This window comes from Haematobia irritans, chromosome 5 (assembly GCF_050003625.1).
Source record: "Haematobia irritans isolate KBUSLIRL chromosome 5, ASM5000362v1, whole genome shotgun sequence".
Classification (NCBI taxonomy): domain Eukaryota; kingdom Metazoa; phylum Arthropoda; class Insecta; order Diptera; family Muscidae; genus Haematobia; species Haematobia irritans.
The window spans coordinates 147,543,853-147,570,033 of record NC_134401.1 but is presented as its reverse complement, the minus strand read 5'-3'; the positions used below and the strand labels follow the sequence as shown (position 1 = coordinate 147,570,033).

Genomic DNA, 26,181 nt, shown 5'->3' with positions numbered 1-26,181 from the left:
ATAATAGCTTTTGAATTAAAGATGATAAATGGATATTTTCCAATTTGTTTTTTTGTTTTCTTCATTTACACTTAAAATAAATTTCAAAAAAGGAAAAATGATTTGCAAAATGATTTCAAAAGTTCATATTTTTTATGAGCTTATTACCAATAAGTTTCTGTTTCAAAAAAAAAGTTGTGAACAATAACATTACAAACCCATTAATGTTATTGAAATTTGCAATTTACTTTGCAAAACAATAGATGAACCCGATCATACTCATGCGAAAAGAAATCATTTGCCAAAGAGTTTTGTAAAATAACAATTCCAACACCTATAGTAGCTTGCATTAGTAATTCACAATAATTGTCAAATTTTATTTCTATAGAAAATTTTTCGAAATTGTATTTCTATAGAAAATTTTGTCAAAATTTTATTTCTATAAAAAAAAATTTGTCAAAATTTTATTTCTATGGAAAAATTTATCAAAATTTTATTTATATAGAAAAATTTTCCAAAATTTAATTTCTACAAAAAATTTTGTCGAAATTGAACTTTTATAGAAAATTTTGCCAATATTTTATTTTTATAAAAAAAATGTTGTCCTAATTTTATTTCTATAGAAAATTTTTGAAAAATTTTATTTCTACAGAAAATTTTTGAGAAATTTTATTTCTATAGAAAACTTTGTCAAAATTTTATTTCTATAAAAAATTTTGTCAAAACTTTCTATAGAAAATTTTGTCAAAATTTTATTTCTATAGAAAATTTTTCCAAAATTTTATTTCTATAGAAAATTTTTCCAAGATTTTATTTCTATAGAAAACTTTTATTTCTATAGACAATTTTGTCAAAATTTTATTTGTATAGAACATTTTTCCAAAATTTTATTTCTATAGAAAATTTTATCAAAATTGTATTTCTATAGAAAATTTTGTCAAAATTTTATTTCTATAGATTTTTTTTCCAAAATTTTATTTCTATAGAAATGTTTTTTTTCCAAAAATTTATTTCTATAGAACATTTTGCCAATTTTTCTTTCTATAGAGAACTTTGTCAACTTTTTTTTTGTAGAAATTTTTGTCAAAATTTTATTTCTATAGAAATTTTGTCCAAATTTTACTTTTATAGAAAAATTTGTCAATATTTTATTTCTATAGAAAGTTTTGTCAAAATTTTAATTCTATAGAAAATTTTGTCAAAAATTTTATTTCTATAGAAAATGTTGTCAAAATTTTATTTCTATAGAAAATTTTGTCAAAAATTTTATTTCTATAGAAAATTTTCTCCAAATTTTATTTCTATAGAAAATTTTGTCAATATTTTATTTCTATAGAAAATTTTGTCAAAATTTTATTTCCATAGAAAATTTTGTCAAAATTGTATTTCTATAGAAAACATTGTCCAAATTTTATTTCTATAGAAAATTTTGTCAAAATTTTATTTTTATAAAAAAAATTTTGTCCAAATTTTATTTCTATAGAAAATTTTTAAAAAACTTTATTTCTACAGAAAATTTTCGAAAAATTCTATTTCTATAGAAAATTTTGTCAAAATTTTACCTTTATAGAAATTGTTGTCAAAATTTTACCTTTATAGAAATTGTTGTCAAAATTTTATTTCTAAAGAAATTTTTGTCAAAATTTTATTTCTATAGAAAATTTTGTAAAAATTTTAATTCCACAGAAAATTTTGTTAAAATTTTACTTCTATAGAAAATTTTGTCAATATTTTATTTCTATAGAAAATTTTCTCCAAATTTTATTTCTATAGAAAATTGTCTCCAAATTTTATTTCTGTAGAAAATTTTGTCAATATTTTATTTCTATAGAAAATTTTGTAAAAATTTTATTTCCATAGAAAATTTTGTCAAAATTGTATTTCTATAGAAAACATTGTTCAAATTTTATTTCTATAGAAAATTTTGTCAAAATTTTATTTTTATAAAAAAAGTTTTGTCCAAGTTTTATTTCTATAGAAAATTTTTAAAAAACTTTATTTCTACAGAATATTTTCGAAAAATTCTATTTCTATAGAAAACTTTGCCCAAATTTTACTTTTTTAGAAAAATTTGTCAATGTTTTAATTCTATAAAAAGTTTTGTCAAAATTTTACTTCTACAGAAAATTTTGTTAAAATTTTACTTCTATAGAAAATTTTGTCAATATTTTATTTCTATAGAAAATTTTCTCCAAATTTTATTTCTATAGAAAATTTTCTCCAAATTTTATTTCTATAGAAAATTTCTCCAAATTTTATTTCTGTAGAAAATTTTGTCAATATTTTATTTCTATAGAAAATTTTGTAAAAATTTTATTTCCATAGAAAATTTTGTCAAAGTTGTATTTCTATAGAAAACATTGTCCAAATTTTATTTCTATAGAAAATTTTTATTTCTATAGAAAATTTTGTCAAAATTTTATTTTTATAAAAAAAAGTTTTGTCCAAGTTTTATTTCTATAGAAAATGTTTAAAAAACTTTATTTCTACAGAAAATTTTCGAAAAATTCTATTTCTATAGAAAATTTTGTCAAAATTTTATTTCTATAAAAAAATTTTGTCAAAATTGTATTTCTATAGAAAATTTTGTCAAAATTTTATTTCTATAGAAAATTTTGTCAAAATTTTATTTCTATAGAAAATTTTGTCAAAATTTTATTTCTATAGAAAACTTTGTCAATTTTTTTTTCTATAGAGAACTTTGTCAACATTTTTTTATAGAAAATTTTGTCATAATTTTATTTCTACAGAATATTTTGTCAACATTTTATTTCTATAGAAAATATTGTCAAAATTTTTGTCTCCACACAAAAATTTTTTTTCTGATTCAATCACGAAATTATTGATCAAATTAATTTTTAATTGAAATGTCTCCAATCACAGAAATGATAGTATCAATTAAAAAATTAATTGAAGGTCAATTAAAAAGTTAATTGATCCAATTAAAAAATTAATTGATACTATTATTTTTGTGATTGATTTTTGTTTCAATTAAAAAATTTTGTTGAATTAATTAAATTTTTAATTGAATATTTTTTAAAACTCAATTAAAATTTTAATTGGAAAAATTTTCTTGAAATTTTTTTGTGTGTATAGAAAATGTTGTCGCAATTTTGTTTTCTATAGAAAATTTTACCAATTTTTTTTTATAGAAAATTTTGTCAAGATTTTATTTCTATAGCAAACTTTGTCAAAATTTTATTTCTATAGAAAATTTTGTCAACATTTTATTTCTATAGAAAATTTTGACAAAATTTTATTTCTTTAGAAATTTTTGTCAACATTTTATTTCTAATGAAAACTTTGTCAAAATTTTATTTCTATAGTGAAAAACGCTGATATAACTTTGTCAAAATTTTATTTCTATAGAAAATGTTGTTAAAATTATATTTCTATAGAAATTTTTGTCAAATTTTTATTTCCATAGAAAATTTTGTCAAAATATTATTTCTGTAGAAAATTTTGTCAATATTTTATTTTTATAGGAAATTTTGTCAAAATTTTATTTCTATAAATTACCGACAAATTACTGTAAATAACATAATTTTCTGAAAAATATAGTGCACAATAATAAGCAATAATAAATGTTGTTAAAATTATATTTCTATAGAAAATTTTGTCAATATTTTATTTCTATCGAAAATGTTGTCAAAATTTTGTTTTCTGTAGAAAATTTTACCAATTTTTTTTATAGAAAAATTTGTCAAAATTTTATTTCTATAGTGAATAACGCTGAGATATCTTTGTCAAAATTTTATTTCTATAGAAAACTGTGTCAAAATTTTATTGCTATAGAAAAATTTGTCAAAATTTTACTTCTACAGAAAATTTTGTTAAAATTTTAGTTATATAGAAAATTTTGTCAATATTTTATTTCTGTAGAAAATGTCGTCAAAATTTTATTTCTGTAGAAAATGTCGTCAAAATTTTATTTCTAAAAATTTCATCAAAATTTTTCTATAATTTTATTTCTATAGAAAATGTTTTCCTAAGTTTTATTTCTATAGAATTTTTTTTCCAAAATTTTATTTCTACAGAAAATTTTGTCAAACTTTTATTTCTGTATCAAATTTTGTCAAAATTTTATTTCTATAGAAAATTTTGGCAAAATTTTAGTTCTATAGAAATTTTTGTCAAAATTTTATTTCCATAGAAAATTTTGTCAAAATTTTATTTCTGTAGAAAATTTTGTCAATATTTTATTTTTATAGAAAATTTTGTCAAAATTTTATTTCTATAGATTACCGACAAATTACTGTAAATAACATAATTTTCTGAAAAATATAGTGCACAATAATAAGCTTAATGTGAATAAAATTATCGAAATATTCCCGATAACAAAATTAAGGTTCATGCTAATTAATTCATTATAAATTTCCACTAAATGTTTATATGATAATAATATTTAGGATTTCTCGTTAAATATAACCCAGATAAGAGTAATTTTGAAATCTTAATAAGAAACTCAATCGGTATGTAATCTTACCCATCATTTATATACATTCAATTCCTTGTTTGTATACTTTAAGAATATCAATAACTAAATATATCTTGCAATAATTAAAATGTTGGTTATATTGGCGGCACCTCTTCCAATATAGACATCTGTTAGGAACTGGATGCTCGTATAAATGCTCATCAAAACAAATAATGTCATATAAAATTAAATGTTTATTGCTTTTAAATGACTGTCAATATCAATTATGCAAAACATTTTTGGAATATTTAATTATTTGCATTAAAAAAAAAACATTTTTTTTTTAATCATCATGGGAAGATAATGGAATTAATTGAACGATAAATCTTCTTTTATATACAAATCTCATGGGAATGAGCACACTCAAACAACAGGGGGCTCTAAAGTCAATTTAACGCAATATTACAATACACCAATGTGGCATCACAAAGGACTGAATAGTCTAAGTGAGCCTGATACATCGGGCTGCCACCTAACCTAACCTAATATTACAATAAAAATTTTTGGTTTATTTTAGTGACATGCATTAAAAAATTATATATATTTTTTAATGCATGTCACATGTCATGAATGATGAAATTTCACCAAATTCGAATTTTGCACAAAATACTTCAACATTTACTAAACTATGTAAAATTTTCCAAAAAACTTCGTGGGCCCCAAATAATTTTTTTATAAATTTTAAAGCCAATTTTTTGCTTCAAGTATCGACATTTTCTTTAACAAGACAAGCAAAAGAATTTTGTCTAATATATTTTCTTGAATTTGATTAAAAATATTCAAGAAAAATTTATGTTATGTTTGATTTTAGCCTTTTGTAGCCATGTGTTTACCTGCACGATATACATTCACAATAGAGGATTATTGTGAATAAGTGACACAGAAACAGCTGATGACATTGTTGCTCATTTTTTTTATTTGTTTTCGACACTATATGTTTTTCGAATTTGATGAATAATATTTTTATCATATAATCATTTATAATATAATTTAGTAACAAATTTCTAAAATTATCCTAAATGTTCTTTTGTTCTTTGATGGGTTCACATTTTTAATGCAAGAATATTAAATAATTTTTTATTTTTTGAAATAAAAAAACATACTAAAATCTCTTAGAAAAATATTAAAAATATTTTTTTTTGTATTGAAATTTATTTAAGAAAATATCTATAAATCACAATTACAATATGATATATTTTCATAGTTCGTCATTAGCAGCTAATTTGATTGGGAAACTTTGCTATATTCTTAATGATGCTTGTTTAACTTTTACGTTCTACTGCACATTATAAAGTTGTCTTGACTTCGAATGACATGTCCTAAAAAAATCAAGACCATTTAAAATGATATTTTATTTGCAAATGTAACTTGTATTACATTAGCAAATATTTTATTGCATAATAAATATTAATATAACGTGTTTTTTTTTTTTGTTAAACAATTGAAAAGCTATTAAAATGTAATTGAGTTTTGTTTTTTTTTTTTTTTTTTTTTTTTTATAAATGACACTAAATACACCCAATTCACGGACTTCATTAAAAAATAACACATGTCAGAAATCATAATAAAAAGTTTATATTAAAATGGGTATACATATAGAATTCCCATATTTTGTTGAATTAGTGTTGAAAATTAATTCGCCTGTGTAAAATAAATTTTGAGTTTTGTATATCTATTGGCCTATTACAATCAGCTGGCTACAGCTGATTTCTAAACTCTCTAAAAGCTGTACAACAAACAAAATATATGTCTTTCTACTCCGAACAGATTTAATCTGATCACGTAAATTTGCAATCATATGATCAACTGCTCACAGCAATAAATCACAATAATATGGATAATTCACAATAAATTCCAAAATAGTACTAAATTATTATTGGAAAATTTTGGTGATATTTGGATTAGCCAAGACATTTTTCTAATTTTTGTGATTGATTTTTGTTTTAATGAAATCTTTTTTAATAAAAAATTGATTCAATTAAGTTTTAATTTTTCTTTTTTACATTTAATTAAAATTTGAATTGGAAAAATTGAGATGATATATTTTCTGTGTGGTAAGCCAAGAAAAATTTGTGTGAAAAATGTTCAGGGAGAACAGGACAAATTACAATTAATTACATTAATATAGATCATTCACAATAAATACTAAAACAGTAATTAATTCTTATTGGTAATAAGCGGAAATTTGCCCTTGACTCTGAACAAAAAAAAATTGTTTGTTTTTAATCACTGAATTAATTTATACATTTAATTTTTAATTGAAAATTAATCACTCACGTACATTAGAGTATGAATCACCATTGTAAATTAAAAACTTAATTGATCCAATAATTATGGGTACAATTAATTTTAGCTTTAATTAAAAATCATTGTTGAATCCATTAAATGTTATTTTTATAAATTTAATTATATTTTTGTAAATTTAATTAAAATTTTAAATGGAAAAATGTTGGTGATACTGTTCTGTTCTGTGTGGTTAGCTAAGACATTTTTTTTTTAATTTTTGTAATTGATTTTTGTTCTAATTTAATTAAATTAGTTTTTAATTTAATTAAAATTTTAATAGGGAAATTTTCGGTGATATTTTTTCTATGTGGCTAACCAAGACATTTTCAGGGGGATAGATGCCCGAAAATATTGATATGATTTTTATTTTAATTCAAGACAAGTTAGTAGAATCAATTAATTTTTTATTTGAATATATTTTTTGAAATAATCAAAAATTTAATAGTTAAATTTTCGGTGATATTTTTTTCTGTGTGGTTAACGAAAACATTTTCTGGTCTGGGTCAGGTTTCCGAAAATATAAATCTGAATCGATTTTAGATTATTGCCAGGGTACATCCATCGTACGACATAAATTTGCCATTGCAAAACTAAAGCGCTAGATGTCTCTGCCAACACAATTTCATGAATTTTGCGTCGAATCAACTCTCAAATACCCTGGACGGTGGCTCCTAAGTTACTTATGGCTTCCACAGCAGATTTTAAAGAGAGTAGGATCTTTGTGCCAAATTAGAATCCTATGCCAAATTTTAAGTAGATCGGACTTAAATTACGAGCTGTACTACGAACACAAACCAGTGTTGCCAGAAGTAGGGGAAATTCCCTACATGTAGGTTTTTTCTAATTTTTTGAGTCTTGAGGAGCCACCGTTAGTTAGCATGCCCGCCTTGCATACACAAGGTCGTGGGTTCGATTCCTGCTTCGACCGAACACCAAAAAGTTTTTCAGCGGTGGATTATCCCACCTCAGTAATGCTGGTGACATTTCTGAGGGTTTCAAAACTTCTCTAAGTGGGAACCTAATTTAATTTCACTTCACTTCATTTCATATAATTTAATTTAATTTAATTTAATTTAATTTAATTTAATTTAATTTAATTTAATTTAATTTAATTTAATTTAATTTAATTTAATTTAATTTAATTTAATTTAATTTAATTTAATTTAATTTAATTTAATTTAATTTAATTTAATTTAATTTAATTTAATTTAATTTAATTTAATTTAATTTAATTTAATTTAATTTAATTTAATTTAATTTAATTTAATTTAATTTAATTTAATTTAATTTAATTTAATTTAATTTAATTTAATTTAATTTAATTTAATTTAATTTAATTTAATTTAATTTAATTTAATTTAATTTAATTTAATTTAATTTAATTTAATTTAATTTAATTTAATTTAATTTAATTTAATTTAATTATACCCAGAATAGAACCCTATTGATTTTGGAAGAAATCGGTTCAGATTTAGATATAGCTCCCATATATATCTTTCGCCCGATATGCACTAATATGGACCCAGCAGCCAGAGTTTTATACCGATTTGCTTGAAATTTTGTACAAACATAACACTTAGTCGTATAGTCAATTGTGCAAAATTTAATTGAAATCGGTTCAGATTTAGGTATAGCTCCTATATATATCTTCCGCCCGATATGGACGTAAAAGCCAGAGTTTTGGCCCAATTTGGTTGAAATTTTGCACAGGGAGTAGATTTAGCATTGTAGCTATGCGTGCCAAATTTGGTTGAAATCGATTCAGATTTAGATATAGCTCCCATATATATCTTTCGCCCGATATGCACTTATATGGACCCAGAAGGCAGAGTTTTATCCCGATTAGCTTGAAATTTTGCACAAGGAGTACAATTAGTAGTATAGTCATGTGTGCCAAATTTGATTGAAATCGGTTCAGATTTAGATATAGCTTCCATATATATTTTTCGCCCGATATGGACATATATGGCCCCAGAAGCCAGAGTTTTGGCACAATTTGGTTGACATTTTGCACTAGGAGTACAATTAGTAATATAGTCATGTGTTCCAAATTTGATTGAAATCGGTTCAGATTTAGATATAGCTCCCATATATATGTTTTTCTGATTTCGACAAAAATGGTCAAAATACCAACATTTTCCTTGTTAAATCGCCACTGGTTAGTAGGAAAGTTGTAAAAATGACTAATTTTCCTAAACTTCTAATACATTTATATCGAGAGATAAATCATAAATAAACTTTTGCGAAGTTTCCTTGAAATTGCTTCAGATTTAAATGTTTCCCATATTTTTTTACTAACATTGTGTTCCACCCTATTGCATTAGCCAACTTAAATTTTGAGTCTATAGATTTTGTAAAAGTCTATCAAATTCTGTCCAAATCGAGTGATATTTAAATATACGTATTTGGGACAAACATTTATATATAGCACACAACACATTTGACGGATGTGATATGGTATCGAAAATTTAGATCTACAAAGTGGTGCAGGGTAGAATATAGTCGGCCCCGCCCGGCTTTAGACTTTCCTTACTTGTTAGGAATACAAATAGGTGTGCAAGAAATGATTTTATTTTTTATGCTTCTAGAATCCGTAGTTTTTATCCAATTTGCCTGAAATGAGAAATCTACAGGTATTTTGGAACCTTAAATATGAGAGCCGAAAATGGCGTGTATTGGTCCATGTTTTAGTTTATCTCCCAAATAGACCGATCTCCAGATTTTACTTCTTGGGCTTTTAGAAACCATAGTTTTTATCAAATTTGCATGGAACTCTTTATGTGCCGAAAATGGTGAATATTCGTTAGTGTGCACTGATAATGAAAATGGCTTGAAACTGAATTATAGTTTTCAGATTTTACTTCTGGTAATCAATTTAAATAATGGGGGTAAAAATCTACAGATGTTAGATTTTAAATCAAGGCGTTATTTCATTTCCATTTCATTTTCTTGCACACGATGTTTATGATTCCTCTAAAACTCAAACAAATATGGTTCTTATAAATCCAGAATCTGATCTAGTCTTCATAGGTAAAATCTTTGAATTTATCTTCGGGAAGTGTACTGGTTGAACTGATCTAGTTATCACCAAATCCCCCTGAAATTTTCACAGGAAACTATAATATTTGATTCATGGTGGTGGGTATTTAAGATTCGGCCTGGCTGAACTTACTGCTTTATATACTTGTTTTTTATTTTATTTTATTTTATTATATTTTAAAGTTTTAAAATTTAACTTAAATTTCAACTAATTCTTAAATTACATTTTTAACATTAAAAATTGATCTATTTTTAATAAATCATTCTTTCACATATAGCCCATTGATTAAATACCAAAACTGGTATAAATATCATTTATATCCATCTACAGACTTAACCTTAAAAATTCTATTCGCATGAAATATATGCATTCACAAAATTAGTTTCACTTTTAAATTGGTGGATTATCTCTTAACGATGAATTTAAGGTGTTTGTTTTAAAATACAAAACCAATTTTTATTTGTCGATTGGAAACACTCCCAGAACACACCTTATTTTACTAATTACCAAAATTATTTTCACATCACAAAATATATGAGTATATTTGCCATAAACGCCCTCAAAAAAAAAAAAGTTTTTATTTTTTTTTAAAAGGTGAACCTATTGTATTTGCTTTAATTTAGTTAGCAACAAAATATTGAATTGTCCGAAAAATAAACTAGTGCCTTTTGTTTTCTAATAAAACTATGAAACATTGGCAATATTTTCTATGCCATCACATTTATAAATATAAAAATCTATCGCACATTTTTATAGCTACTCATTCACCATTTATATGTGTCCGTCCATCCTTCGATTCGTTTGTCAGATGGTTTATTTTCTTAGCCACCTCTTGGTTGTGACGTTAATTGTACATCAACATTTTGCAAAAAACAAAATGACTAGAAAAACATTTTTCTTTTGAAAATATTGACAAATATTGAATAGAAGAAAAAAAACTAAACAAAACAAAATACAATTTTTAAATTTTTAGTTTTTGAAAAAATAATTCTATATTTTTTTTATTATTCGTATAAAAAATTGTATTCAATTTGTTTGCATCTGGAATTACACATTCTCATCTCATGCGAAATATTTTCATAATCTTTTCACTTGACAGGTGTTAAGTGAGGTATCCGACCCCTCTGCAAAATGGCCCCCAAGACAATTGGTTTCAATTTCTTCTTATGTGTTTTGTTGTTTCAATTTGTTTTTTTTTTCGAACAAATTTTCTTTGTTTCCCTTTCGAAATTTATCTTAAGGTATTTGTTAAGTTTTTCTTCCTCTTACTTCTTAATACAGAGACAGCTCCATGTACCAAGTATCAGAGGTACAATATGTTTTAAGTTGTTGTTGTTTTTTTTTTCACTTTTTTGTATTGTTTGCATATTACATTTTTGCATTCCAAAGTGTATTGTTTGAGCCATTTGATTGCAAAAAAAAAACAAAACCACCTTAACAAAACTGGCAAAGGAGGAAAATTAATATAAATCCCAAGCCACAAAGTTCAAGTTTACGTAAATTTTTTTTTTCAGATACAGAAAAACCAACCAGGATGAAATTCCAAAGTGTTCCACTTGAGTGCTTTATGCATCAAGCGTAACAACTTCCATTGGTCCCCTTTACTTCATATTGTCCAGTTTTACATTTGAACTTTTTGTGACGATCTAAAAGAAAGAAATGTACCGCCCTTGGCGGTTGTTCCTTATTTACTTGGTTCACATGTCATAATAATAGGCCAAGGTTTGGCCATAAAATACATGTCAATTATTCTCAAACTCATATTTCAAAGAATTCTCATATTTCAAAATTATAGATGTGATACCTTTATTTGCAAAAAAGGTGGGGAAATTTTAGAAAAAAATGTCTTAATTATTGGAAGTTGTAATAAACAGAAAAAAATAGTTCACCAGCCCTGAAATGTTAAAAAAGTTTCGTCTCTAAATCAAGGAGTGCAGTCTATTATTTTTATTTATTTTTATATTTTTATTATAAAGATGTTTGTTATTGTATTCGATTTGTATTTAGAAAATTAATTGGAAAAGTCAATTTCTATTTTTTTTTTTTGTCATGTGTCAGGTGACTAGAGGACTTTTGAACACAAAGAAAATTTCATAAAAAAAAATTAAAAATTAAAAAAATAAAACCAACGATTTTTTTTTTCATTTATATAATGAATATTGTTCATTAATGAAAATGTGCATTAATAATATGAAATTTCTCCTAAATAGAAAAATCCCTATATTTACGAAATATTTCATTGTACATATGAAATTATTTCAATGGCTCAATTTTATTGATTATTGCTATTGTTCTTTTTGAATGTTTCAGATTTACTACTACTGACAATAAAATTCAGCCAATGAAGTTTTTTCACATATATATATATATATATATATATATATATATATATATATATATATATATATATATATATATATATATATATATATATATATATATATATATATATATATATATATATATATATATATATATATATATATATATATATATATATATATATATATATATATATATATATATATATATATATATATATATATATATATATATATATATATATATATATATATATTATTTTACGAAAACGTTCATTAATATTATGAATTTTTTCTTTAATTAATATAAAATCATTATATTAACGAAATGTTTCATAGTACCCATGAAATTCTTTCTTTCTTCTTTTTGAATGTATCACATCTACTACTACTGACAATAAAATTCAGCCAATGAAGTTTTTTCATTTTTATATTGAATATTTTTCAATAAGGAAAAAGTTAATTAATATTATGAATTTTTTCTTTAATTAATATAAATTCATTATATTAACGAAATGTTTCATAGTACCCATGAAATTCTTTCTTTCTTCTTTTTGAATATTTCAGATCTACTACTACTGACAATAAAATTCAGCCAATGAAATTTTTTTCATTTTTTATATTGAATATTTTTCAATAACGAAAAAGTTCATTATTATTATGATTTTTTTCTTTAATTAATATAAAATCATTATATTAACGAAATGTTTCATAGTACTTATGAAATTCTTTCTTTCTTCTTTTTGAATGTATTAGATCTACAACTACTAAAAAAAATCATTCATTTTTGTAATGAATATTTTTATTTAACGAAAACGTTCATTAATATCAAGAAATTTTTCTTTAATTAATATAAAATCATTATATTAACGAAATTTTTCATAGCACCTATGCAATTGTTTCGGTGGTTCAATTTTAAATCCAATTTTTTTCAATATTACGAAGCTTTTTCTACCAGTGTAGTGGTTAATTTAGAGCAAGTGAGTGGGTATCAATGATATGGACTATAGAAATACACATAAAAGTGGATTTTGCAACAAATGGTGTTAGTTACCCGGTATTTCGGTAGATGTAACTTTTGAAGAATTTTTTTTTTCAACTAAGCATTGCAATTATAGAAATTTATTATTTCCACCTCGGTGAATAAATTGTGGCATCTTAGGCTCAGAAACGCCCAGAGAAGCTTCGGCATTCTCAACGTTGGGCTGTTTGGTCCGGCGTAGTTGGGGCATCTTTTGGGACATTTCTTTTGGAGTCACGTGATGGATAAGGTCTGGCCAAAAACAGAACGAGAGAACATGGCCCTATAGGGGAAATAGGGCAGCCACTCTGTGATTTGGTTTTATGAAAACGATATTGCGGTCGTGGTGATCAGTGTTACCAATATTTTTTCTTCTATTCCCAAAAATCCCCAATTTAAACCGAAATTCCCCAAGGAAATTGTTCACCACTTTTTAGCAGGTGGCTCTTACGAAATAATTAAATTAAATAAAAAAACTAATAATAAGAAACTTTTGTGTTAAGCTTCAGCAAAAAAAGCGTCGACAAAAAGTAATGAAAATGTTCTATTTAGGTCCGGAAGTGGTGCAAAATTGACGCAGAAGCGATGAATTTAACATGGGCTTGTCATAGGTCGGAAGTCCTCCATTTCAACAGCCGTTGCACTGAGTTTGCATCACTTCTTTAGGTGCGATGCGAATCCAGTGTTGTGGATGTGAATTAAAAAATTCTGTGATATTTTGTCAAATAAATAATTTTTATAATTTTTAATGGATTCTAACGCTTGTCGGAAACGTTTGACCTCAAATATTTTCAAAAATTCACAATTTTTTCAGATTGGATTTTGCATTTTTTTCGACAAAATTTAAATGATTTGTCCCATTTTGTGAATTCGTACTCTGTTTTTAAACTACTTGAAAAAAGTTAAAATTACCCATTAAAAGTATGAAAAAAAACAAGTTATAAAAAAATTGAATTAAAATAACTTCCTGGGTAGTTAAAATAAAGAACATAATTGGGAATGCATCTTTTGGAAGTGCTTTTAAAGTTGTGCCTTTGGAAGAACTTCCAAATTTTTTTGCTGGCTACACATGGACAAACGATTACGGTTAGGGTGTTCAAATAACCGGTTGTTTTAAAACTGGTTAATTTTGGTTTAATTTAATTTTTTAAAAATCGTTTTTTTTATTTGCTTTAAACCGGGATAATCGATGGTCAAAACCCGAAAATGCCAAATTTTGTTCACTATCGGTTTTCTGTTTGTGTAATTGTCTCCGATTAACCGGTTAATCTGTGTCGATTTTGGCATTCCAACCGGAAGTCGTCCGACTTGGAGAAAGTGACTTATTTATAATGAACAGATTTTGAAAAATCCCAAATAAAATGGGCAAATTTCTGTAAATTCCCCATCAAAACCCCAAATCCCTCACTTAAAAGCGTCTTTCCCGGAAGAAAATCACAATACTGGAAACCCTGGTCGTGGCCGCCAGTATTGGAGATTTTCCCCCAAATTGGGGCTATTTTTTCGTGAATGTGGATGAAATTTTTGATTTGGGGAATTTGGGATTTGGTGGGGAATTTCCATAAATTTGTTGGGGGGTTTTTTCGAGAAATCGGTTACATAAATTTTATTTCTACAGAAAGCTTTCTCAGATTTGCTTGAAAGTGAAAATCTAGAGGTATTTTAAGATCGCAAATAGGTGTGCCAAAAATGGTGAGAATCGGTCCAAGTTTTGGTATAGCCCCCATATAGACATATCTCCCGACCTTATTTCTGGGACTTCTATAATCCGTAGTTTTTATCAAATTTGCCGGAAATTAGAAATCTGGAGGTATTTTAGGACCATAAAGAGGTGTGTCGAAAATGGTCCTTATCGGTCTATGTTTTGATATAGCCCCTATATAGACTGATCTCCCGATTTTACTTCTTGGGCTTCTAGAATTCGTAGTTTTCACCCAATTCGTCTGAAAGTGGAATTCTAGAGGTATTTGAGGAACATTAAGAGGTGGTGAGTATTGGTTCATGTTTTGGGATAGCCCCCATATAGACCTAACTCCCGAATTTATTTCCAGGACTTCTGGAATCCGGCTGACCACAAATAGGTCAGCCGAATATGGTGTGTGTCGACCAATGTTTTAGTATAGCCTCCACATAGACAGATCTCCAGATTTAACTCCTTGGGCTTCTAGAAACCGTAGTTTTTATGCGAGTTTTTGCACAAAAATGTAAATATACTGGAATTTAAGACACTCAAAAATCTGTGTGGCATTTATTTTTACCGGTCCGTTTGGTAAAGCAACGATATAGACCGATTTAACTTCTTGAGGGTACACCCAAAGAAAGAATATTTTCCTCCGGAATGAAAATTTAGACAAACGAAATTCGCCTTTCGTATTTTCGTTTAGAGCAAACTAATCCGAATTTTTGATAAGCGATTCAACCATTGTCTCTAAAATGTGTGTCAAAAGAAAACTTTGCTTGTCTAAAATTTCGTTCCTCATAAAAGAAAAGACTTCTTTCAGGGTATAACAGGCGCACTGATCATGAAAATTGCTTGAAACTGAAAGTAAAATTTGTCATCAAACCCCCTAAAATTCTATATATTATCAAGAAACCCGCTATGACGAAGAGTTTTGAAAGTAAACTATTATATTTGATTCATTGTGGTGGGTATTTAAGATTCGGCCCGGCCGAACTTACTGCTGTATATACTTGTTTGTACTAATATATGCCTTCTACATCAACTCATACATATTCCAAAATCTCAGAAAGCGAACTTTAATGACCCATATATATAGTGTGTAATCTTAATGTCTGACATTTTTTGTTATCCATAAATGTTTATTATGCATCAATATGCAATGTAATCAATATCCAGAACCTTTCTTTTATGTGTTTCATTTATTGATTCATCGAACTTTTAATTTCATTCAGTCAAAATGAAGCTTTATATGGTTTAAGCAACAAAAAAAAAAAACAAAACAAATATACATCATATCCGGGATATTAGAGAATCAGGTCACCACAAGACACTGCAGTGTATATCCCGTGAACAAATAAGACTTTTAACCATCTGCTGTCACCATAATATAAAATGGTTAAGTTGTCCTCAATTCCTTGCCAAAGAAAAACAGAAGGATGATGACATCATCCTTTTTGCACTTGTTCTTTGGTTATTTAGTAAAGCAACCCCTGGAGGGAATAAGTCCACTTCGTTGTCGTTATCCGTCATTCCTTTGTGAGTGTTTTTTTGTTAACATGATAGCCTTCCCCAAGTGTTTACCATCGTGGAACACATAGCACATGTTTGGGCTTATTTTAATGGCCAGGAACTTCTCGTACAAAATAAACAGCAATAAATTTCCTCCAACCAACCAACCAACCAACTGGAAATGGGGTTTATGATGTTACATTTTTCGTTCGTATTATAGTTTTGAGGCATATGTCATGTCTTTAGTTTTTGTTTTGAGCTTTCAGTTTAATGAAAAATTTTTTGTGCTATTTTGTTTAATTGTATTTTTGGTTATTGCTGTTCAGCACACACCTTGGTAGGACAAAGAAATTCATGGAATAATCATAGAGTCCTAGAGGGTCCTATCCAACAATTTTCCATTCATTAGCATACACAAGGGATTTTTAAATTTTAATTACTTAAGAACAACACTTAACGTAATTAATCTGATTTTTTTTTTGCAAAGGGCGGAAGGAAAAATTTGTCGCAAAAACTAAATATCGTCACTTATACTTCACAACATTTTAAGAACATTTTTTTAAATATTTTTAATTTTTTTTTATATACAATCTATCCTAGGATAATAAGCAAATTAAATTATATACATTTTTTTATTTTATAAAATTCCCTATTACCACATCCATGTCCGTCTGTCTATTGGTTTTAAGAACATTTTTTCTAATATTTTTTATATACAATCTATCCTAGGATAGTAAGCAATTTAAATTATATACATTTTTTTATTTTATAAAATTCCCTATTACCACATCCATGTCCGACTGTCTATTGGTTTTAAGAACATTTTTTTTAATATTTTGTTTTTAATTTTTTTTTATATACAATTTATTCTACGATAATAAGCAAATTAAATTATATACATTTTTTTTTTTATTTTATAAAATTCCCAATTACCACATCCCAGTTTTTCTTATGATCTCATAAATTACATTAATGGCGCTGCCAGCTCCTCCATGTAATTCGTCACCCAATAGAATGACGTTACATCGCTTGAAAAAATATTATTTACTTTGAAGTCCGTCTATTTGTTTACGAATTAAGTTCAATTCTCATTTGAGTGTTTATTCTAAACAAATTTTAACTGAGTCACTTACCGTGAACGACGGCATATTCTTTTAATGTGAATTTCTTTTCCTGATTGCTGTACTCTGACGAATACTATTCATACACTTCAAATTGATAAGAAAAGCGACATAAAGTCTCGTATGATAAGCTTGATTGATGCCTCGAAAAAATGCAATTAGGGTGTAACGAAATAATTTTATACGATACCCTTTTTGAATTCAAATTATTTCACTAGAAAATTTAAACAAAAAAAAGTGTAATAGATAATATAAAGGGTTTTTTCAATAAAGGGTGTTATTTTTAAATTGAATATTTTTGGATAGCAGACACTTTTGAAGCTTTCATTCTTGGACATTTAACAAATACTCTCGAAGAAAATATACTTTCTTACGGAATGAAATTTTAGATAAAATTTAAGAACAAATACAACCGAATTTATACAAATCGTTCTAAAAACACTAGGATCAAAAAAGAAAACTTTTTCTAAAATTACGTTCCTCTGAAAAAGAAAACTCTCCATTCATGATACAGAGGTCAAATGAAATGATTAAAATTCCCCCATAAAAATGGTGACGATTTGAATGAAAACTCGTAAATTAGTGGTGAACAGGGTTGCCACAGTTGGTAGAATTCAACCAAAAATGGTAGATTCTAATGTTTGGTAAATTAGTAGAATTTTTGATTTTGCAAAATATTCCCCTCCAACGTACCTCTTACGGCTTAAATTTTCTATAGAAATAAAATTTTGACAAAATGTTCTATAGAAATAAAATTTTGCCAAATTTTCTATAGAAATAAAATTTTGGCAAAATTTTCTGTAGAAATAAAATTTTGGCAAAATTTTCTATAGAATTAAAATTTTGGCAAAATTTCCTATAGAAATAAAATTTTGACAAAATTTTCTATAGAAATAAAATTTTGACAACATTTTCTATAGAAATAAAATTTTGACAACATTTTCCATAGAAATAAAATGTTTACAAATTTTTCTATAGTAATAAAATTTTGACTAAATTCTCTCTAAGAATAAAATTTTGACAAAATTTTTTATACAAATAAAATTTTGACAAAATTTTTTATACAAATAAAATTTTGACAAAATTTTCTATAGAAATAAAATTTAGACAAAAATTTCTATACAAATAACATTTTGACAAAATTTTCTATAGAAATAAAAGTTTGACAGAATTTTCTATAGAAACAAAATTTTGACAAAATTATATATAAAAATGAAATTTTAACAAAAAAATTTTATAGTAATAAAATTTTGACAAAATTTTCTATAGAAATAAAATTTTGACAAAATTTTCTTTAGAAATAAAATTTTGACAAAATTTTCTTTAGAAATAAAATTTTGACAAAATTTCCTATAGAAATAAAATTTTGACAAAATTTTCTATAGAAATAAAATTTTGACAACATTTTCTATAGAAATAAAATTTTGACAACATTTTCCATAGAAATAAAATGTTTACAAATTTTTCTATAGTAATAAAATTTTGACTAAATTCTCTCTAAGAATAAAATTTTGACAAAATTTTTTATACAAATAAAATTTTGACAAAATTTTTTATACAAATAAAATTTTGACAAAATTTTCTATAGAAATAAAATTTAGACAAAAATTTCTATACAAATAACATTTTGACAAAATTTTCTATAGAAATAAAAGTTTGACAGAATTTTCTATAGAAACAAAATTTTGACAAAATTATATATAAAAATGAAATTTTAACAAAAAAATTTTATAGTAATAAAATTTTGACAAAATTTTCTATAGAAATAAAATTTTGACAAAATTTTCTTTAGAAATAAAATTTTGACAAAATTTTCTTTAGAAATAAAATTTTGACAAAATTTTTTATAGAAAACAAATTTTGACAAAATTTTCTTAGAAATCAAATTTTTAACAAAATTTTTATTAGAAATCAAATTTTGACAAAATTTTCTATAGAAATAAAATTTTAACAAAATGTTTTTATTAGAAATCAAATTTTGACAAAATTTTTATAGAAATAACATTTTGACAAAATTTTCTATAGAAATACAATATTAAGAAAAAATATTTATTAGATCAAATTTTGACAAAATTTTCTATAGAAATAAAATTTTAACAAAATTTTTTTATTAGAAATCAAATTTTGACAAAATTGTTTATAGAAATAAAATTTTGACAAAATTTTCTATAGAAATAAAATTTTGACAAAAAATTTTTATTAGATCAAATTTTGACAAACTATTCTCTAGAAATAAAATGTTGACAAAATTTGCTATAAAAATAAAATTTCTATAGAAATAAAATTTTGACAAAATATTGTATAGAAATAAAATTTTCTATAGAAATACAATTTTACCAAAATTTTCTATAGAAATAAAATTTTGACGAAATTTTCTATAGAAATTAAATTTTGACAAAAATTTCTATAGAAATCAAATTTTGACAAAATTTTCTATAGAAATTAAATTTTGACAAAATTTTCTATAGAAATAAAATTTCGACAAAATTTTCTATAGAAATCAAATTTTGACAAAATTTTCTATAGAAATAAAATTTTAACAAAATTTTCTATAGAAATAAAATTTTAACAAAATTTTCTATTGATATAAAATTTTGCCAAATTTTCTATAGAAATAAAATTATGACAAAACTTTCTATAGAAATAAAATTTTGACGAAATTTTCTATAGAAATAAAATTTTAACAAAATTTTCTATAGAAATGAAAATTTGTCAAACTTTTCTATCGAGATAAAATTTTGATAAAATTTTCTATAAAAAATCAAATTTTGATAAAATTTTCTATAAAAAATCTAATTTTGACAAATTTTTTTATAGAAATCAAATTTAGACAAAATTTTCCATAGAAATAAAATTTTGATAGAAATCAAATTTTGACAAAATTTTCTATAGAAATAAAATTTTTACAAACTTTTTTATCGAGATAAAATTTTGATAAAACTTTCTATAGAAATCAAATTTTGACAAAATTTTCTATAGATATAAAGTTTTTACAAAATTTTTTATAGAAATCAAATTTTGACAAAATTTTCTATAGAAATAAAATTTTTACAAAATTTTCTGTAGAAATACAATTTGGACAAAATTTTCAATAGATATAAAATTTTGACAAAATTTTCTATAGAAATTAAATTTGGCAAAATTTTTTATAGAAATCACATTTGTACAAAATTTTTTATTGAAAACAAATTTTGACAAAATTTTCTATAGAAATAAAATTTTTACAAAATTTTCTGTAGAAATAAAATGTGGACAAAATTTTCAATAGATATAAAATTTTGACAACATTTTCTGCAGAAATAAAATGTGGACAAAATTTTCAATAGATATAAAATTTTGACAAAATTTTCTATAGAAATCAAATTTTGATCAAATTTTCTATAGAAATAAAATTTTGACAAAATTTTCTATAGAAATCAAATTTTGATAAGATTTTCTATAGAAATAAAATTTTGATAAAATTTTCTATAGAAATAAAATTTTAACAAACAATTTTTATTAGATCAAATTTTGACAAAATTTTCTATAGAAATAAAATTTTGACAAATTTTCGATAGAAATAAAATATTGACAAAATTTTCTATAGAAATAAAATTTTGATGAAATTTTTTATAGAAATCAAATTTTGACAAAATTTTCTATAGAAATAAAATTTTGACAAAATTTTCTAAGAAATCAAATTTTTACAAAAATTTCTATAGAAATAACATTTCGACAAATTTTTCTATAGAAATACATTTTTGACTAATTTTTCTATGGAAATAAAATTTTGCATGGTAAGATTTTTTTGTTTGGTAGTTTTTGGTAAAATTTGCTCCAAATTTTGGTTGATTATTTTCGGCTCAATTGGCAACCGGGCTGTTGAGGCCTATTTCTGCCTCGAGGGTTACGTCAACAAGCAAATTTTCCGCTTTTAAGTCTCGAAAAAACCAAGAGATATTGTAGAGAAGCCTCTTTATCCTCAGCATGTGGCTGTTTGGTGCGCTTGGTCATTGGACCTTACATTTTCGGTGCCACAAAAACAACGAAAAGTTTTCTTTTGTGAGAAGTTTTTGGGCCGTGTTATCTTTGGAAGCTGTGATTATGGTCGCAAAGATATAAGTTCTGTGGATGTCCATAGCATAGGACTGTCACTTTGCGATTTGACTACTTCTACGTGGATTAGAAATGGGTCATATCGGACAACTTTTAAGTATAACCCCCATATAATCCGAGCCCAAGATTGGACTTCTGGGGCCTCTTGGAAAAGCAAAGTTCAACTGATCCGTTTGAAACTTGGTATATGATGTCAGTATGTGCATTTTAACCCATTACACACCAAAACAAAATTAAATTAATTTATATATTTACAATTAACTTCAGTTTGTAGCTGATAGCCTAAGTAGCTAATGCTAGATTATTCTCTATTATTCTTATATTTACTATAAGTTTAATAAATAAATAAATAAAATAATAATAATATAAAATAAATAAAAACTTCAGTTAAAAAATAAAAAAAAAATATATAAAAAAACTAAAAGAAACGATGCCTAATTTCATTTATGAACAAAATTCTGCGAAGTTAAAATTTGCCAATTTCCTGTACTCAATCGAGTAAAATGGTAGGGAATGGGTTAATAACCATTCAAAAAATTTTCCATATCGGTCCCTCATTATATAGCCCGTTACAATTTATATAAACCAATCAGGAACTAAAAGGGCTTATTTTTTACCTTCCCTTAAGGATGTTGACCGAAAATGCGGCGTCTTTAAAATAAGAACCTTTATAGGGAGCTATGTAGCTTTAAATCTAGGCTCTATAAAATTAAAATTATGATACAGATTTCATTTTTCGAATTTTTATTCTCGTTTTTTTTTTTGCAATTTTTTAACAAAGCTATTCATGTATAAATAAAAGTCAGTTAAAAATTTCACATTAGAAAATATATTTCAAAGTAAATAAAATTTTTTATGTATTTCAAAAAGCAAATCATTTTTAATTAAAGATGCAAAATCCTCAAAATAAATATTAGCCTATAAATATTTACAGGTTTTTTATCTTTAATCTAAAGATTCCATATCTCAGTTAATTTAAAGATTATTTCTTTAAATCAAACATGTTTTTCTTTACTTTAAGGAAAATATGGTTCAGTGAGTAGGGTCGTGGTGGCCATTTGACTGATATGACATTTTTTTAACTAACGGTATACCTTCCTCTTTACTATGAAATAAACGAACGCATGTTTATTTATCTAAAAAACTTGTCTATGAATACTAAAATAATACTCCTTTAAAAACAATTTCTATAACTACTTTTTTCGAAAAAAATTTAAATAAATTCAAAAATCTTTAACTCGTATGATTTTTTTATTTAATTTTCAAAAGATTTTTTTTCAATTTAAATTTAATATTCCACGTTTCACTTATTTGCCATCAACCATAATCTTAGTTTGGAAGAAATTTGTTATAATAAAAATTTGGATTACCCATTCAAAATTATTTTCACCTCTTAAAGCCCACCATTCATGAGTTTTTATTACACATGCTATGATTTAGGGCCACATGGCGAGAGAGAGGTAGAGAGAGCGAGTATGGCAATTTTGTAAAATTTTTATTATTACTACCACTAATCTAATATAGTTTACATTCGAAATAAATTTTGAATTACAGAAAGTGTTGAGATTAGATAGAGATACAGAGGCGGAGTGACAAACGAACTCATCATTAATGTCACCGTTAAATATGATCCATAAAAGATTCAAAAAGAAAAGGGTGTGTGCGTGTGTGATTTCGCCCCATTCATGACTGATGGTTAGATATTAGGCACAAGTGACTGAGTGACTGACTGAATTAACCAACATATGAGACAAAAGAAAGTTCATTCAAGTCAATGAGAAAACAAAAACACAATTGTTTAACATTAAATTGTTTCATTTCGAAAGTGCATAGACATAGTCAGCCAAAAACAAAGAGATGTGAGAGAGGTGAGAGTGAGAGAAATCATAAACCTACGATAAATAAACGGTTATCTACCACACACTACCAACCTACCTAGCTACCGATAAATACACCTCTGTAATGATCAGCAAACTGTCTTAGCTTACCCCGCCTTTCCTCTCCCCTCCCTGAGAGCTTTTGTATTGGAGTTTAATGTTTTTGTAATCTCTATGAAAATATCATTGGGGGGTTTTTGGGTTTAGTGATTTTTATGTTTTAATCGTGTTTTGTTTTTGGCCGTACTTAGTTAGCCACGGTGTAGTCGTCTCCATAGTCAATTTTGAGTGATTTGAAATGAAAGTCATCATCATCATCTACACTTAATCTACACACTTGTTCACAAAGTGCGTCGTCGCATTTAATGTTTTATTGAAATTCAATGTGGAAAACACAGTACCTGCAACTAAAATTTAAACTAAGTGAAATTTTTGTTTTGAAGACATGTTGGCTTGAAATTCTCTTCAACGACTGTTAAATTGTATCTAGCTGATAGTTTTTTTGGATTATAAAACTTATTTTTTTGTTAATTTTTGTTTTTTGCTTTAGCTTTGTTACATTAAAAGCCTTAAAGCAAAATTTTATAATTTGCATTTAATAGCCCCTACTATTCAGGTTGTTACACTTTTTTTTGGTTTTGTTGGAAGGCTATTATATAGGCTACTTGTCTTGTGACTTGCTTTTTATTACACAGATTGATCATAGACCATATTTAGTGGTCTAGAGGCCACAAATAATCATCACTACCCCATCACAATATATTTTACATTATTTTTTGGATACTTTTTTCATTAGCTCTCTCAGTGTGGGTAATGCAATAGATAGACGAAATCATACAGGGTTACCATATGTAATGCAACAAAGTAAAATGCTATACCACTCTCATTTTTTTGTGTTATTTTTCAAAAGTGAAGAAAAAATATGGCGAAAATAACATCAAAATTTTTTTTGTCGAAAATAACATCAATTTTTTTTTTCTCGAAAATAACATTAAATCCTCAATCGGCCGACAAAGCCATCACACCATGCACAGAAAAAAAATTTCTAATTCAATCACGAAATTAAATGATTCAATTAATTTAAAAATAAATGGGAATGTCTTAAATCACGAAAAATATAGTACCAATCACACGTTTAATTTGGCATAAAAAAATAATTGATTTAAAAATTAATTGATTTCATTAGAAAATTTCAATTAATTTTTTAAGTGATTCAATTAAAAATTTAATTGATGTTGATTGCCAAACTCTATTCATTTTTTTATTAAAAACGTAACTATTTTCAATCACTTTCTTAATTGACCTATTTGTTTTAGTTTGATGAAAAAAATAATTGTTTCAAATATATTTTTAATTAAAAAAATATATAATTTGTTTTAGATGTCTTCGTCTTACGAATTGTATCAATTATTGCTTTGATTTAAAATTTCAAAATCTGCAATCATTGACTTAATATTTCTAGTTTAAATAAAACATTAAAATTATTAATTTCTTATAGCAAAAATTTTGAACATCAATCAACTTTTTAAATGGAAATAGTTTGGTAATATATTTTCTGTACGATAGTGACTCTGCGGTATTTTGGCCAAATTCGTGGCGAAGTGCCATTTTAAGATGATCGACACTTTGTTATTTTTAGCCGTAAATCATCAAAATTTGGGGGAAATTTTACCAAAAACTATCAAACAAAAAACTTTTGTCAAAATTTTATTTCTATAGAAAATTTTGTCAAAATTTTATTTCTATAGAAAATTTTGTCAAAATTGTTTTCTATAGAAAATTTTGTCAAAATTTTTTTCTATAGAAAATTTTGTCAAAAGTTTATTTCTATAGAAAATTTTATCAAAAGTTTATTTCTATAGAAAATATTGTGACAATTTTTTTTCTATAGAAAATTTTGTCAAAAAGTTATTTCTATAGAAAATTTTGTCAAAAAGTTATTTTTATAGAAAATTTGACAAAATTTTATTTTATAGAAACTTTTGTCAAAAATTTTTGTCAATTTTTTTTTTCTATAGAAAATTTTTTTTTCTATAGACAATTTTGTCAAAAAGTTATTTGTATATAAAATTTTGTCAAAATTTTATTTTATAGAAACTTTTGTCAACAGTTTATTTCTATAGAAAATATTGTCAAAATGTTATTTGTATAGAAAATTTTGTCAAAATTTTATTTCTATAGACGATTTTGTCAAAATTTTATTTCTACAGAAAATTTTGTCAAAATTTTATTTCTATAGAAAATTTTGTGAAAAAGTTATTTGTATATAAAATTTTGTCACAATTTTATTTCTATAGAAAATTTTGTCAAAATTTCCTTTCCCAGAAAATTTTATTTTTTTTTTTAAATATTTTATTCAAAATTTAAATTAATTTTTATAATTCAATTGGACTGAATGGTATTAAAAAACAAAATTTATTTTTTATAATTTTTTTAATAATACAATTTGTTTTCTTTAAAAAGAGTATTGCTTCGATTTATCCCCTTTTATTTTTTCTGTACATTTTTACAAAAAATAAAAAAGAAGAAGAAACCCAACAATAAGTTTTTTTTACTTCCACAATGTGTTAAGGCCATTGTTTATCACGTATTTTGTCGATTGGGGATTTTTTTTTACTATAATTATGAGGGCTTCCAAAACACGATGGTGTTAAATTGTTAAAATTACTTATTGCCGGTGTATAACAAGAGCTTGTTTCCTAAAGACTTTATATGGGCCGACCAAACCAAGCATAGGCTTGATATCTTTTATGTTCCATCATCGACATGTTTGA

The 26,181-nt window shown here is 24.8% G+C and overlaps 1 protein-coding gene across 3 annotated transcripts in view; it reads left to right on the top strand.

Annotated features, from left to right (window-relative positions):
• Positions 1-26,181, top strand: part of Shrm (shroom) — a 338,013-nt gene that overhangs the window by 270,267 nt on the left and 41,565 nt on the right. The gene's annotated exons all lie outside the window — the stretch shown is intronic.